This window comes from Rhinoderma darwinii, chromosome 1 (assembly GCF_050947455.1).
Source record: "Rhinoderma darwinii isolate aRhiDar2 chromosome 1, aRhiDar2.hap1, whole genome shotgun sequence".
In the NCBI taxonomy this organism is placed as follows: Eukaryota; Metazoa; Chordata; class Amphibia; order Anura; family Rhinodermatidae; genus Rhinoderma; species Rhinoderma darwinii.
Genome location: NC_134687.1, coordinates 46,529,502 through 46,546,208, shown reverse-complemented (window position 1 = coordinate 46,546,208; position 16,707 = coordinate 46,529,502).

The window sequence follows — 16,707 nt, the reverse complement described above, 5'->3', positions numbered from 1 at the left end:
TTAGAAATAACATCAGCGAAGTCCTGAATAAACCCAGGTAGAGTGTTCACCTCCTCAGGGAGAGAAATAAAATGAACAGAAAAACATGACGTCATGCATTCATTACCCCATTTTGTAAGATCCCCAGTATTCCAGTTAAGCGTGGGATTATGCATCTGCAACCAGGGAATGCCTAAAACCAAATCGGACGATAATCCCTGCATCACCAGTACAGAGCACTGCTCCAAATGCATGGAGCCAAAAATGAGTTCAAAAACAGGGGTATGCTGCGTAAGATAACCATTAGCAAGTGGAGTGGAGTCGATACCCACTACCGGGAGAGGTTTAGGCAAATCAATCAATGGCATAGCTAGAGACATAGCAAATTCCACAGACATAATATTAGCTGAATAACCTGAATCTACGAAGGCACTGCCGGTAGCAGACCTACCCTCAAAAAAGACCTGAAAGGGAAGCAAGATCTTATTAGGTTTCATATTTACGGGAAATACCTGTGCGCCCAAGTGACCTCCCCGATGGTCACTTAGGCGCGGAAGTTCTTCCGCTGCTTATTCTTACGCCTAGGACAATTGTTCACTTGATGCTTGTCATCCCCAAAGTAGATTCACTGCCTGATTAGAACGATTAAAAGGTAAATTTTATTGGTAAATTGTTAAAATTAGCTCTTGAAGCCCAAATACAAATATAACAGGCTCAGACATTTAAAAATATTTGTGCCGGTTAGCACGGTTTTTGTGCAGATTATACCTCCCGAAAATACTTCCTTTGCATCATGAGCCCATCTATCCGTATTAATGTCCCCTGTGAGAAATCCTGCCATCCCCACTTGTAACGTTAAAATTCTAATTCAAATTATGTAACTATGCATATTGATATAGTATTTCGTTCAGTTAATTACTAGATTCACTGCCTGATTAGAACGATTAAAAGGTACATTTTATTGGTAAATTGTTAAAATTAGCTCTTGAAGCCCAAATACAAATATAACAGGCTCAGACAGGTGGTCAGAGATAGAGATGGTCTATTGAAGATTCTATTTCCAGACCGACATCTCCCCTTATTGTATACAACACTGAAGCCACTTGCTGATAGATTAATCCTACGTGTTTCAGTATCACAGGTACACGTGATACATCATCAGGGATTAAGGTTTAAAAATATTTGTGCCGGTTAGCACGGTTTTTGTGCAGATTATACCTCCCGGCGCGTGCATGACTCTAATACAATGGCCGCACACGCGCCGGCGAAGCTCCGGAGTTATGAAGGGCTTGAGCCCTCCTCCTCCACTGACGTAGCTCCGACCAGCCACCAATCCGGAGTAAACACGTCACTCATGACGTTTCCGGATAACGGCGAGCCTCCTTTCTGCTAGCCAATCAGAGTGAACTGGATGACAAAGCGTCCCTGGTAGCCCTGGAGATCCAAAAGCGGATGTTTACACATGCTGGGAAAGAATACGCTGGGTAAGTGCAATAGAAGAGTCAGTGATCATCGCATCAGATTAATAATGCACTTAGAGATATCAGCATAACAATATTGTTCACTTAGATCGATCACAAAGAGTACGCCGATCATTAACAGGGACGTGCACACGAGGTATCCAGGGCACGATGGAGAGAACTTTATACATATGTCAATGACGCATACAAAACGCACAAAAAAACGCAAAATAATGGAAATTTTATAATGGAAATTTTATAAGGGCAGTAGGGGAGCCGAAGAACATCATGACTATTGGGTGATACACAGTCAGAGGAAGCAAGCATAGGAGATCTGTTCATTGAGGCCTGACGGACTAATAGTCTGCATACGATAAATCCACTGTGCCTCCTTTTGTAGGATCTTTTTATCATGGTCACCACCTCTCACTGTCGGTCTTATGTGCTCGACCCCTTGGAATTTCAGAGCCAGGGAATCTCCATGATGGCATTCCCAAACATGACGAGATACTGGAGTATCCTCTTTTCTCCTTATGTCACCTATATGGTCCCGAATCCTTCTTCTAAATTCCCTCTTGGTTTTGCCAATATATTGTAATTGACAACCACAGGTAATCAAATATACAATCCCTTTAGTTTTGCAGTTGATGTATGATCTGTTTTCAAAAATCCTTCCAGTCCTTGTACTTTTAAAGTTCTTACCGCATAGAATAGAGGCACATGCCTTGCATGAGCCACATCTATAGCTTCCTCTCAACCACTATTTAGCCACATGTTAGTTTTATTCTGTGCACTCGTATGGCTGTGCACCAGCCAGTCCTTGACATTTCACCCTCGTCTGTATGTAATGAGAGGAGATTCTCCTACCAAATTCCCTATATCGGGGTCAGCTTTCAGGATTCTCCAGTATCTTTGCAGGATTTCTCTGATCTCCATGTTGGCAGAGTCAAAAGTACCTATAACCCTTACAATTTCTTCATCTTTTTTCCTGGGTTTTGGGTTAAGCAGATCATTCCGATTACACCCAAGTGCATTTTGATACGCTTGTTTGAGGACACATCTTGGATATCCTCTGCGTCTAAACCTGCCTTCCAATTCCCGTGCCGAGATTTTATAGTCAGAGATTGTTGAACAATTGCGTTGCGCCCTCAAGTATTGGTCCTTAGGTATCCCGCGTTTGAGACTTACTGGATGGCAACTTTCCCATCTTAGGAGACTATTTGTTGCGGTCTTTTTTCGGTACATATTAGTTTGAATGGCTCCCGAAGATGTCTTAGAAATCATCACGTCAAGAAACGTGATCTTGTTCTCATTGATTTCTGAAGTGAAAAATAGACCTAAGTTGTTTACATTAAGAGTCGCCACAAAGCTCTCAAATTCTGCCTTCGTTCCTTTCCATAGTATCAAAATATCATCTGTAAATCTCATCCATAATAGAATACAAGATGTCCATCGTTCCAATATTTCATTAAAGACAAATTCTTGTTCCCACCAACCCAGGTATAGATTGGTATAAGTGGGGGCACATGGGCTCCCCATCGCCACTCCCCTGAGTTGGTGGTAGATCTTCTGATCAAAAAGGAAGAAATTATGCTCCAGAATAAATCTCAGTAACAGAACAACAAACTCGCTGTAGGCCTGAAACTGTGTGCCTTTCCCCTTAAGGAAATATTCAATGGCTATACAGCCCTGATCATGAGGAATAGAGCTGCATAGAGCCTCAACGTCTAGCGACGCCAACAAAACATCATGGTCACAGCGTATGTCTTCAAGCTTTCTCAGAGCGTCCATAGCGTCCTGCACATAGGAGGGGAGGGACACTACAAAGGGTCTGAGGATCTGATCAATATATACACTTGCATTCTGAGACAGGCTGTCTATCCCTGATACAATTGGGCGACCTTTCAATGGTTTAGTTCCCTTATGTATTTTGGGAAGACTATAGAAGGTTGCGACTTGGGGGAAGTCGATCAGCATAAATGTCATCTCCTTTTCACTAATGAGATTAAGATATTTTGCTGGGCCCAGAATGCATTTTAATTGATTTTTGAAGACTAAGGAGGGGTCAGACTCCAGTACTATATAACAAAGGTGGTCACCCAGTATGTGATAACACATCTTACTATACTGGGTAATATCCATCACCACGATGTTTCCGCCCTTGTCAGAAGGCTTAAATATAATCGTGTCATCGTTTTTAAGTGATCGAAGACCTGCCATTTCTCCCTGAGTTGTATTAAATCGACGGAGTCTGGAGTCATCCAATGATCTGAGTTGGTCCTCAACTACCTTAACAAATACATCAATGGGGGTGTTGTCATTTAAAGGTGCAAATTTTGTTGAGGTGACCCTTAGTTCAGTAAAGGGACCCTTCCCTGCTTCCCTATGACTTTCCTCCCATAAACCCTCCAAGAACTTAAGGTTTGGTAAATCTTCTTCCAGTATCCCCAATTCGAGACATTGCTGTCGATCATAAAAAATTTTCTCCATTTAAGCTTCCGCGCAAATAGGTTCAGATCCTTCACCCATGTAAATAAATTAAACCTGTTGGTGGGAACAAATGACAAACCCCTCCTTAGGATACCGACTTCCTCACTTGATAATATTCGTGAGGACAGATTGATAACCTGGGAATCATCATCGTGATTTGAGGACCTAGAACTCACATGTCCCTCCTGTCCCTGAAAGGTAGTCTGAAATGGGGTGATTTTTGGATTTAAAAAAAACCCCTCGATTCATGCCTTTTTCCTCTCCCCCTTCCTCTTTGGTTGGCACGGGTGGAATATCTACTCTGATCCATCCCCCCCCCTGTTGTCGCCTAGGGTGATTTCTACTATGTTCCGAGTCTGATAATTCTTGCTCTGATAAGGATAAGGCTGGGTTCACACTACCTATTTTCAGGCGTAAACGAGGCGTATTATGCCTCGTTTTACGCCTGAAAATAGGGCTAAAATACGTCGGCAAACATCTGCCCATTCATTTGAATGGGTTTGCCGACGTATTGTGCAGACGACCTGTAATTTACGCGTCGTCGTTTGACAGCTGTCAAACAACGACGCGTAAATGGACTGCCTCGGCAAAGAAGTGCAGGGCACTTATTTGCCACGTAATTTGAGCTGTTCTTCATTGAACTCAATGAAGCACAGCTCAAGATTTACGAGCGTCTCAGACGGCTCGCAAAATGCGAGGAGGAGCATTTACGTGTGAAACGAGGCAGCTGTTAACAGTCTGTCTTTTCACACGTAAATGCCTCTCATCGTGTGAACATACCCTAAGTCTGTATCTGGTTCATGAGAAGCGCCTGTTCGAACGCTATAGTCAAAAATTCTCCCCTCTTTAAAGTCTAGAGTGTCACGGACAAACTGAAAATGTTTTCTCTCCTTAATATGACTTATGAATTTTTCTACTGTTTGTTGTAATACAACCTCTTTCCTCTCATATTCTGAGTTACTGGAGAATTTTTGTGCAGAAATAATACCATCCTTTAATTCCTGTGTACTCCTGACTAAGCAGTTCTTTTCTTCCTCTAGCAGTATTCCCATGAACCTTAGAGAAGATTCTATAGACTCCCTCTCCCATTTTTAAAAAATTCAGTTGATCTTATCCTCGCCGCTGGGGTCAGAGAAATTCTAAGGCCCAGAGGGACGATTTAATTCTTACTATATGTTTCTACGGTCTGAACTTCCTACCATGATCTTAGATGGTCTTTATATGTTTTTGTAAGCTGACGAAATGAGGCAGTGATACTAAGACTCTGGGTAGGGAGCACAATTTAACTCTCAGAAAATACTTCCTTTGCATCATGAACCCATCTATCCGTATTAATGTCCCCTGTGAGAAATCCTGCCATCCCCACTTGTAACGTTAAAATTCAAATTCAAATTATGTAACTATGCATATTGATATAGTATTTCGTTCAGTTAATTACTAGATTCACTGCCTGATTAGAACGATTAAAAGGTACATTTTATTGGTAAATTGTTAAAATTAGCTCTTAAAGCCCAAATACAAATATAACAGGCTCAGACAGGTGGTCAGGGATAGAGATGGTCTATTGAAGATTCTATTTCCAGACCGACATCTCCCCTTATTGTATACAACACTGAAGCCACTTGCTGATAGATTAATCCTACGTGTTTCAGTATCACAGGTACACGTGATACATCATCAGGGATTAAGGTTTAAAAATATTTGTGCCGGTTAGCACGGTTTTTGTGCAGATTATACCTCCTGGCGCGTGCATGACTCTAATACAATGGCCGCACACGCGCCGGTGAAGCTCCGGAGTTATGAAGGGCTTGAGCCCTCCTCCTCCACTGACGTAGCTCCGACCAGCCACCAATCCGGAGTAAACACGTCACTCATGACGTTTCCGGATAGCGGCGAGCCTCCTTTCTGCTAGCCAATCAGAGTGAACTGGAAGACAAAGCGTCCCTGGTAGCCTGGAGATCCAAAAGCGGATGTTTACACATGCTGGGAAAGAATACGCTGGGTAAGTGCAATAGAAGAGTCAGTGATCATCGCATCAGATTAAAAATGCACTTAGAGATATCAGCATAACAATATTGTTCACTTAGATCGATCACAAAGAGTACGCCGATCATTAACAGGGATGTGCACACGAGGTATCCAGGGCACGATGGAGAGAACTTTATACATATGTCAATGACGCATACAAAACGCACAAAGTAGAAGCAGAGACCATTCTTCCTGCGGAGCTCTCTACGTTGTTGGGGAGACACGGAGGCCCCGAGTTGCATTGGTTCATCCGAGTTTTCCGTGGAAGAACGAAGTAACGGAACCTCGGGAGCCATCATGGAGGAGCCAGAGGAGAAAGCACAAAAACGTTCAAGTCGTCGTTCCCTGAGACGTCGAATCAAGACGTACCGCTAAAGCCATAACCTGATCTAGAGAGTGTGAAGAGTGATAGCTAACTAACAGGTCTTTCAGGGCGTTCGACAGACCCAATCTAAACTGGCACCTCAAGGCAGGGTCATTCCACCGAGAAGCTACATACCATTTCCTAAAGTCAGAACAGTACTCCTCAAGGGGTCTCTGACGTAAGGTCACCAGCTGACTCTCGGCAAAGGCAGTCTTGTCAGTCTCGTCATATATGAGCCCGAGAGCAGAAAAAAAAAGATCAACAGAGGAAAGTTCAGGGGCGTCAGGAGCCAAGGAGAAGGTCCATTCTTGGGGCCCGTCCTGGAGCCAGCTCATAATTATACCCACTCGCTGGCTCTTAGAACCGGAGGATTGGGGCCTTAGACGGAAATAGGGCCTACAACTCTCCCGAAAGGAGAAAAAATTCTTCCGGTCCCCTGAGAATCGGTCAGGCAACTTGAGGTGGGGTTCAAGAGGTGAGGTGGGGGGCACTACCAGGGTAGCATCACGCTGATTGCCCCTCTGAGCCAGGGCTTGGACCTGTAGGGAGAGGCCCTGCATTTGCTGAGCCAGGGTCTCAAGGGGGTCCATAGTTGTGTCAGGGACCAGGGTAGAAAAGGTATATGGGCCTGTGATTATGTTATGACGGGGTAGGGAGACAGACAGGTGAGCCCTAATCTACCCGCCACTCATTCCCTGCCTACTTGCATGGCCCGTCCTAGGTGACGGCGTACAACTGGGCGACGGCCCCTGCGCTCAATATGTGCACGACAGACAAACAGACAAGGGTACACAGAAGCTAAGGGAAATGGGGCAGTTGCCCACGGCAACACCGTGAGCAACAGGCGTAGTGAACGAGCCGAGTCAAACCAGGAGTGTACGAGGTACCAAATGCAGAGCAGGAGCGTAGTCAGTAAAGCCAGGGTCAAAATGAAGCAAGGTCAATAATAATAGCAGGAGCAGCAGAGCCAGAAAACAGGAAAGAATCACAGGCAAAGACAAGCAGGAAATGAAGGTATAAATAGATCGAGGGCGGGAGCTAGAACCGTCTGGCCAGGCTGTGATAGGTTCTCCCACTCCTGAGCCTACCAGCCTGAGTGGTAGCAGATCGAGTCACTCTATCAGACCTAGGAGCAGGTGCAGACTGATTAACCACGGGCGTCGACACAGAAGCTGTGTCTGGCAGATCCTTTATACCACGTTCCCGTGACCCAATGTGCCACGTCACAGCGTATTCAAATCATGGAAGCGTCCGGTCTACATGACTACCGACCATCATGGTATGCAAACCTTAGATCAAAATTTCGACATATAACTAACTAACTCTAAACCTCATAAGGTAATTTTCTTTAGCTATTATACCAGGATGTAGGCGGAGGAGTAGGCTAAGAGAACGGAAAGTGGCCGAGGCGGGAGTTGGGCCAGGGTGAATATGATGCTTGACTGGGGTCTGGGGAGGGGAAGGGGAGACAGACAGGTGGGAAGGTGGGAGCAGAGAGGCAACATAAAAACAATAATTAAACTGAATCTACTGCTTTAAAACAGTCACTCACCAAGTTGCAGAGCTGGCCGCTGCTTTTGGCCCCTGCATGGGTCCCATTCCTTTCTACAAACCAATTACCGCTGATCATAACCTTGATGAGCGGCGGCTGCCCACTTAATTTTACTTTTGTGGCCCGGCCCCTGACAGTAGTACCAGCGGTACTACACTGATGACAGGCCTGTTTGCAGGGGTACTAGCCAACTACGTCACAGATAACCCAAGTTTCAAGACCATGCAAAGTTATGGATTTTTGGCATCCCATGGAATATGGGAACAATAGGGAATTCTATCAGTAAGTATTCTGCCTGTTTCTTGGCTAATACTCCTAATCCAATTCCTTCTTCTAGCAGATTTTTAAAAATTCTTTACATGCGGTGCTTGGTTTCGCAACAAGTTTGCGATATGGCGATTCATTGTCTAAAATGGTATGAACGTGTCTGGGATATAAACAGGAATCTAGAACAACTCTTGCTCCGGAAGATTTGACAGACACAGTTTTACGCTGGATATATGGTGAGCACCTCTGTGTTTTCACCTTTAGCCCTTATGTGTATATAGTGAACCTTTTAGATGGTTAATCTTTACTCGCTAAGGTGAAAGGGTTGGTTCCAGTGCCTAGTTATGGTGGTGTCTGGGGAAATAAAGGTCCTTTTAGACGTCCCGATACTGACCATGAAAACCAGCGCCAATCGACGATACAGAGTGTCACAAGGAGCAATCATCGGTAATGTATGGGAGCAAACAATCGTTACTACACCAGACCCCGCACTGATCTGCCAGTCCAGCTGCCTCCGGGCACTGGACAACACTGCCGGAAGCAGATGGCTCCGATCACTGCATAGCGGCCGTTCGGCAGAACTGCAGCTCGGACTCTATTCTTTGACCGGAGCCAAATGCTTCCGGCAGTGTTGTCCGGTGCCTGGAGGCAGCTGGAGTGGCGGATCGGTGCGGGGTCCATGTGTCGGACACGCACCGATCATATACTGATGACCTATCCAGTAGATTTTTTTTATATAATATTGCTTTTAGTATGTCATTAAAATACATTTTATTTATTTGTGTTTTTGTGTTGTACTTTTTACTTTTTTCTTTCTTTTACTTCTCTATGGGGGCTGCCATTTTTTTTTTCATCTTTGTATTTGTCCATTAACGACACATACAGAGATGGAATACGGCACATGCATTCCCATAGAGAATGCGAACGGGAGCCGTTCCATTCACTATAGCGTACGCCGTCTGTGTGGGAACGGCGCATGCGCCGCTCCCACACAGGCCAAAAGGAAGGTCTTTGGTAGAGCGACATCCGGCGCCATTTTCATGTGGACCGGAAGCCACGGCCGGACAGTAAGATGACGACTTCCGGTCACGGCTTCCGGCCATATGTTGAAGGCAGCGTAGACGCAAGGACTAGGAGCGGCAGGGCGGAGGCGGCAGCGTCGGCAGGAGCAGGTAAGTTATATTTGTGTATGTTTTGTGTGTGTATGTTAGTGTTATACTGTCTGATTACCACTGTATCTAATCCTCCTACACTGTGCATTCGCTCAGAACATGGTGAAACACAGTGTAGAAGGTTTGAACATTCAACCCCCTACTTTCTCCTGGCACTAGCCAGGATAAAGGAGAGGGGATTCTGTGAGGACACTAGAGCGAGTGTGTCTACTCCAAATTTGCCGCATAAAGCAATGAGGTTGCTTTACCACATGCCAATGCTGAAATTTTGGGAATTGCTCCCTCTAGTGACCAGCACATGGAAATGTTATAAATTAGAATCTAATTTATAATATTTCCTGACTTGTGAAAAAAATGTAAAAAATTAAAACGATGTGTAATCACTTATATACTAACTGTTTAACTGAAAAAAAATAAAAAAAAATTTCTAGCGACACATTCCCTTTAATACTGGCGTTTCATACACCAGTCCTATTAAACAGTCTGCTGGAGTAAGATGCAACACATTTATTAACAGGCGAACGACTCTTAATAAATGTGTCGCATCTTTTAGCTGCAACGCGGCCTGTCATCTGGGCCGCACTATACATATAGATTTCTGCTATAATTTACATCAGTTACTGGCGTAAATTATAGTAAAATTGTTGGCCATTTCTGCTAAGCCCCGCCCATTTTTTGCCCCAAAAAATGTCAACATTTGTGCATTTTGTGAATTTTCTACGCTAGTAAACTGTTGTAAAAAGGTTCATATATTCCCCCCAAAGGCTACAGACCGTAATACAATATCTTAACCCCTTCCCTCTTTAGTCACTTTTGACCTTCCTGACAGATTGGACTTGATGTTACTGGCAAAATTTGCTCGATATGTTCAGTATTTAATTGTGAAAAACACCAAAATTTAGCGAAAAATTGCAAACATTTGCATTTTTCTCAACTTAAATGTATCTGCTTGTAAGACAGGCAACTATAACACACAAAATTGTTGCTAACTAACATCCCCCATATGTCTACTTTAGATTGGCATCGTTTTTTGAACATCCTTTTATTTTTCTAGGACGTTACAAGGCTTTGAACTTTAGCAGCAATTTCTCACATTTTCAAGAAAATTTCAAAAGGCTATTTTTACAGGGGCCAGTTCACTTGTGGAGTGGCTTTGAGTTTCTTATATATTAGAAACCCAAAAAAAGTCACCCCATTTTGAAAACTTCACCCCTCAAAGTATTCAAAACAGCATTTAGAAAATGTCTTAACCCTTTAAACTTTTCACAGGAATTAAACCAAAGTAGGGGTGAAATGTACAAATTTCATATTTTTTTGTAGAAATTAATTTTTAATCCAATTTTCTTTATAACACAGAAGGTTTTACCAGAGAAATGCAACTCAATATTTGTTGCCCAGTTTCTGCAGTTTTAGGAAATATCCCACATGTGGCCGTAGCGTACTACTGGACTAAAGCACCGGCCTCAGAAGCAAAGGAGCAGCTAGTTGATTTTGGGGCCTTATTTTTATTCTAATATATTTTAGTCACCATGTCAGGTTTGAAGGGCTCTTGCGGTGCGAAAACAGTGGAAATCCCCCAAAAGTGATCCCATTTGGGAAACTACACACCTCAAGGAAATTATCTAGGGGTATAGTGAGCATTTTGACAGCACAGGTTTTTTACAGAAATTATTGGAAGTAGGCCGTGAAAATTAAAATCGACATTTTTTCAAAGAAAATGTAGTTTAAGCTAATTTTTTCTCATTTCCACAAGGACTGAAGGAGAAAAAGCACCACAACATGTGTAAAGCAATTTCTCCCGAGTTAAACAATACCCCACATGTGGTAATAAACGGCTGTTTGGACACACGGCAGGGCGCAGAAGGGATAGAGCACCATTTGGCTTTTGGAGTTCACATTTAGCAGGAATGGTTTGCGGAGGCCATGTCACATTTACAAAGCCCCTGATGGGACAAAACAGTGGAAATCCCCGCAAGTGACCCCATTTTGGAAACTACACCCATTGAGGAAATTATCAAGGGGTATATTGAGCGCTTTGACCCCCCCCCCCCCATGTTTATTGCAGAAATTATTGGAAGTAGGCCCTGAAAATAAAAAAATCTAGATTTTTTCAAAGAAAATGTAGTTTTAGCTAATTTTTTCTCATTTCCACAAAGACTGAAGGAGAAAAAGCACCACAAAATTTGTAAAGCAATTTTTTCCGAGTAAAACAGTACCCCACATGTGGTAATAAACGACTGTTTGGACACACAGCAGGGCTTAGAATGGAAAGAGCGCTATTTGGCTTTTTGAGATCACATTTAGCAGGAATGGTTTGCGGAGGCAATGTCGCATTTGCAAAGCCCCTGAGGGGACAAAACATTGAAAACGCCCAAAAAGTGACTCCATTTAGGAAACTACACCCCTTGAGGAATCCATCTAGGAGTATTGTGAGCATTTTGACAACATAGGTGTTTCATAGAATTTATTAGAATTGGGCAGTGAAAATAAAAACAATAAAATCCTTTTTCTTAAATAAGACGTAGCTTTACCGCAAAATTGTTTGTTTTCTCAACAAATAAAGGAAAAGAAGAACACAACATTTGTAAAGCAATTTCTCCCGAGTACGGCAATACCCCATATGTGGTCATAAACTGCTGTTTGGGCACACGGCAAGGCTCAGAAAGGAAGGAGTGCCATTTGGAGTGCAGATTTTGCTGGATTGGTTTCTGGCCGCCTGTGGGACCAAAATTGTGGAAACCCCCCAGAAGTGACCCAATTTTGGAAACTACACCCCTCAATGCATTTACCTAGGGGTGTAGTAAGCATGTTAACCCTGCAGGTGTTTTGTAGAAATTAGTGTGCACTCGATGTTGCAGAGTGAAAATGGGATTTTTTTCCATAGATATGACAATATGTGGTGCCCAGCTTGTGCCACCATAACAAGACAGCTCTCTAAATATTATGCTGGGTTTCCTGGTTTTAGAAACACCCTTCATGTGGCCCTAATCTTTTGACTGGATATTAGACCAGGCTCAGGAGTAAAAGCGTACCATGCGAAATCGAGGCCTAATTTGGCGATTTATAAAGTATTGGATCACAATTGCAGAGGCTCAGATGTGAAATAATAAAAAGAAACCCCTGAGAAGTGACCCCATTTGCAAACTGCACCCCTCAAGGCATTTATTAAGGGGTGCTGTGAGCATTTTCACCCCACAGGTCTTTTCCATAAAAGATTGCGCTGCGGATGGTGCAAAGTATAAATTGATATTTTTCCCTAGATATGCCATTTCAGTGGCAAATATGTCATGCCCAGCTTATGCCACTGGAGACACACACCCCAAAATTTGTTAAAAGGGTTCTCCCGGGTATGACGATGCCATATATGTGGAAGGAAACTGCTGTTTGGGCACACTGTAGGGTTCAGATGGGTGGGAGCGCCATTTGGCTTTTGGAGCGTGGAATTTGCTTGGTAATAGTTTTGTTTGGAGTCTTACTGGTGTTTCCGTTTATAATGTGGGGCATATGTGAGCTGGGCAGAGTACATCAGGACATAGTCAGGGGATATAATAATGGGGTAAAAAAACAATAAAATAATCCCTAGATGTGTGTTACGTTGTGAAGCAATCCTTTCTGCACAGGCCAGTGTCGCACTGATATATGGCTTCCTTTCTTATGCCCCTTTTGGTCCACACTCCGCACCTTTGCAGTTTGGGGAATTTTGCTGTGAAGTGTTCTGGTATAATACGGGCACCGTCGCTTCCAGCAGATATGTTTGGGCCCTCCCCTTCCTGGTTCCCTAATTTTAGATCCTTGATAAATTGCCTCTTGAAACAGAAGAAATATTCCCCTCGGGCACAACTGCATATTTTTTATTTCCTGACTTATTGGAGCCATAACTAATTTAATTTTTTCATAGACGTAGTGGTATGAGGGCTGTTTTTTTGTGGGACGAGCTGTAGCGATTATTGGTACCATTTTGGGGTACATGCGACTTTTTGATCACCTTTTATCCTAATTTTTGGGAGGCCAAGTAAACAAAAAAACGCAATTCAGGCACAGCTTTTTTAGTTTTTTTATACAGTGTTCACCATGCGTTATAAATTACCTGTTTTTTCTGTCGCCAAGTTGTGAGAACCATAACTTTTTTTTTTTTTTGTCGACGGAGCTGTATGAGGGCTTGTTTTTTGCGAGACAAGCTATAGTTTTTATAGGTACCATTATTGGTATGTGCGACTTTTTGATCACTTTTTATTCCAATATTTGTATGGAAAAGTGACCAAAAAACAGAAACTCAGGTATAGTTTTTTACTGGGTTTTTTTACGCTGTTCACCGCGTGCAATAAATAATATAATATTTTGATACCTCAGGTCGTTACAGTCGCGGCGATACCAAATACGTATGGTTTATTATTTTTTTTCAATAATAAAGGACTTTTATTGCTTTTAAACTTTTATTTTTTTCACTTTTTTTTACACTTTTTTATACTTTCTTTTACACTTTTTTTCAAGTCCCACTAGGGGACTTGAAGTTCCAACTGTCTGATGTTTTTTTCTAATACATTGCTCTACCTTTGTAGTGCAATGTATTAGATCTGTCAGTTATTCACTGACAGCAAGCCGATTAGGCTTCGCCTCCCGGCGGGGCCTAATCGGCTTCCGTAATGGCAGAGCAGGAGGCCATTGTGTCTCCTGTCGCCATAGCAGTAGTCGCCAGTCCTGATTGCCTGTCAGGGCTGGTGATTTGCTAGTAACCACTACGATGCAGCAACCGCTTTCGATTGCTGCATCGAAGGGGTCAATGGCAGGGATTGGAGCCGGATCAGCTGCTGAGCCGGCGCCATCTTGACCGGCTTCCGTGCTAGGCAGTCCGGGTGGCCAGTATTAGGCCTCTGGTTGCCATTGCAGCCACCGGAACCCCGGCAATTTCATTGCTGGGGTTCCGATGAGCTGCAAACACCTTAAGTGCAGCACTCGCGTTTGAGCCCTCACTTAAGGGGTTAATGGCGGGGATCGAAGCTAATTTCGGTCCCCGCCATTACAGCCGAATGTCAGCTATAAGATACAGCTGAGATCCGGCGATGATGGCACCGACTCAGCTTCTGAGCCGGTGCAAAACATTTGGCGTATGGATACGACAATTTGCGGGAAGTCATAGCTTTCCATGGCGTACCCATACGGCAAATGTCGGAAAGGGGTTAATGTAAGGATGTGTACACTTAATTGTGCAGCAACGCTTCTTGTCTCCATTCTATGTCAGTGTGGGAAGTAGATGTCCGGCCTTATGATTTTGTGATATGTGATAGACCCAGAATCCCAATCACCAAACCAAAGAATGCAAAATAAAGACACAAAACATTATAATTGGGTGTTAAATTGTCAAAACTTTTATTATATTATATGACCAAACCCAAAATGGCAAACCTCCGACTCACGATGAGTCACCCTCCAGCACGCAGGAAAGGAAAAACCCCCTGTGGGGGAAACCTCTAGGGAAACCATGGCTGGAGGATTGCCCTTCCTCTGGGCTTAGAAGGTGCCAAAATATAATTTGTAACAGAATTTGTATGTTTTCTCAGAATTTCAAGGAAAGACAATACAATGAACGAACAACATAAAACACATAAATCGGCTGATCTGGTTGGCTAGACGGATGTCTCTCTTCCTGGGCACCCATTAAAATGAATGGGTGATCCACGGATGAGACGGGTCCTCCAGATGCCTCCTTGTAGCATCTGTCTCCGCTCCGGGTAATAGAGGGGGATCTCCTGCTGGAAACCCCCCTCTATTACAGACAACCCGTATGAAGAGGATGGCATCACTGTGATGAAGAAGTGGTCTTGGGTGAAGGGTTTCCCTGCTAGAACCCCCAAATTACATCAGGTCGGCATTGGTGGGGAAGTCAAGCTCAAGGTCCTCAGTCCAATCCAATATGGCGCTGAATGTGGCAGTAAAACCTTCTAATTTGGAATCTTCTTTATGTCATAAACATTTGTATTTATGACATCAGCGCATTCATCATCATTACTGCAGGAGTTTATTAACACTGCCGCCTCATTCATTGTGACGTCACCCACAGTGGTCTGAAGTGTTAACCCTTTAATGACTGGCAGTGTACTTACCACAGAGGCCATAAAACTGAATAGAACATATGAGCGGCCATAAAGGAAAAGGGATAATGCAGGGAGCATCTCGGCGCAAGAACAATCCATGACAAAGGGTTGTCCAGGATAAGATAACTTGTCTGCTTTCTCCAAAAACCAGCACCACACCTGTCCATAGGTTGTGTGTGGTATTACAGCTCATTACCATTCACTTCAATGGAGCAAACCTGAAATACCAGATACAACCTGTGGATAGGTGTGGTGCTGTTTTTGGAAGAAAGCAGCCATATTTTTCTAATCCTGCACAGCCCCAGTTAGAAATAGTTCAAAAAAAAGGAGGGAGAAAAGAAATTAAAAAAAGGGAAAAAGAGGAACTCTGAGGTAAAAGAAATCAAACTAGACTGAAAGGAGTCTGCTGGAGGTCCCAGATGGAAAGACATATTTCTGCCATGGGGACCAGATTAGTTGAAATGTATCTTGAAGGGGGGCTTCAGAGAGTGGGTTTTAACCCCTTCCCGCCCTATGAAGTGCTGTTGCATTGGAAAACTATGCAGTTCATCTTCGAATGCAGCGTCACAAAAACAAATTATTTTGTAAAATATAAAACTATATAAATTTGGTATCGCCATAATCGTAACGATCCGCAGAATCAAGTTATCATGCAATTCATGCCGCCCGATGAACACTGTAAAATCAAAACAGAAATGGCGGAATTACAGGTTTTTTTTCAATTCACCCCACAAAATGTAGGTTTTTAAAAAAAAAAATGTAATACATTATATGGTACATTAGGCCACAGGGTAAATTCCACATAAACAGCGCCATTCATCGGTTAACTGTTTAGATGATACCAGTTCAAATGACCTTTATCGAAAAACACCATAAGAAATTTTTTCACAATTAACCTTCTAATTGGGCCTAGTATGTGTGATACTGTCTGCTAAGCCGTTGTATCTAAGCATATTATATGTGATACTGTCTGCTGAGCCGCTGTCTCCTATCAAGTAGCAGAGCTATCAGGTGTCATAGTGTAATGAAACGGGGTAGGGAGACGGACAGGTGAGCCCTAATCTACCCGAAACTCAGTCCCTGTCTACTTGCATGGCCCGTCCTAAGTGATGGCGTAGAACTGGGCGACGGTCCCTACGCTCAATAAGTGCAAGACAGACAACAATAATAACAATAAGCAAACCCCAGGAAACACTGTAAGGCCTTCAGGGAGGCAGGGCGGACCCATTCTGCCACGGCCTGAACCTTGGCATGGTCCATACGGAATTCGTTAGGAGTGAGGATTTGACCCAAAAATTGTATC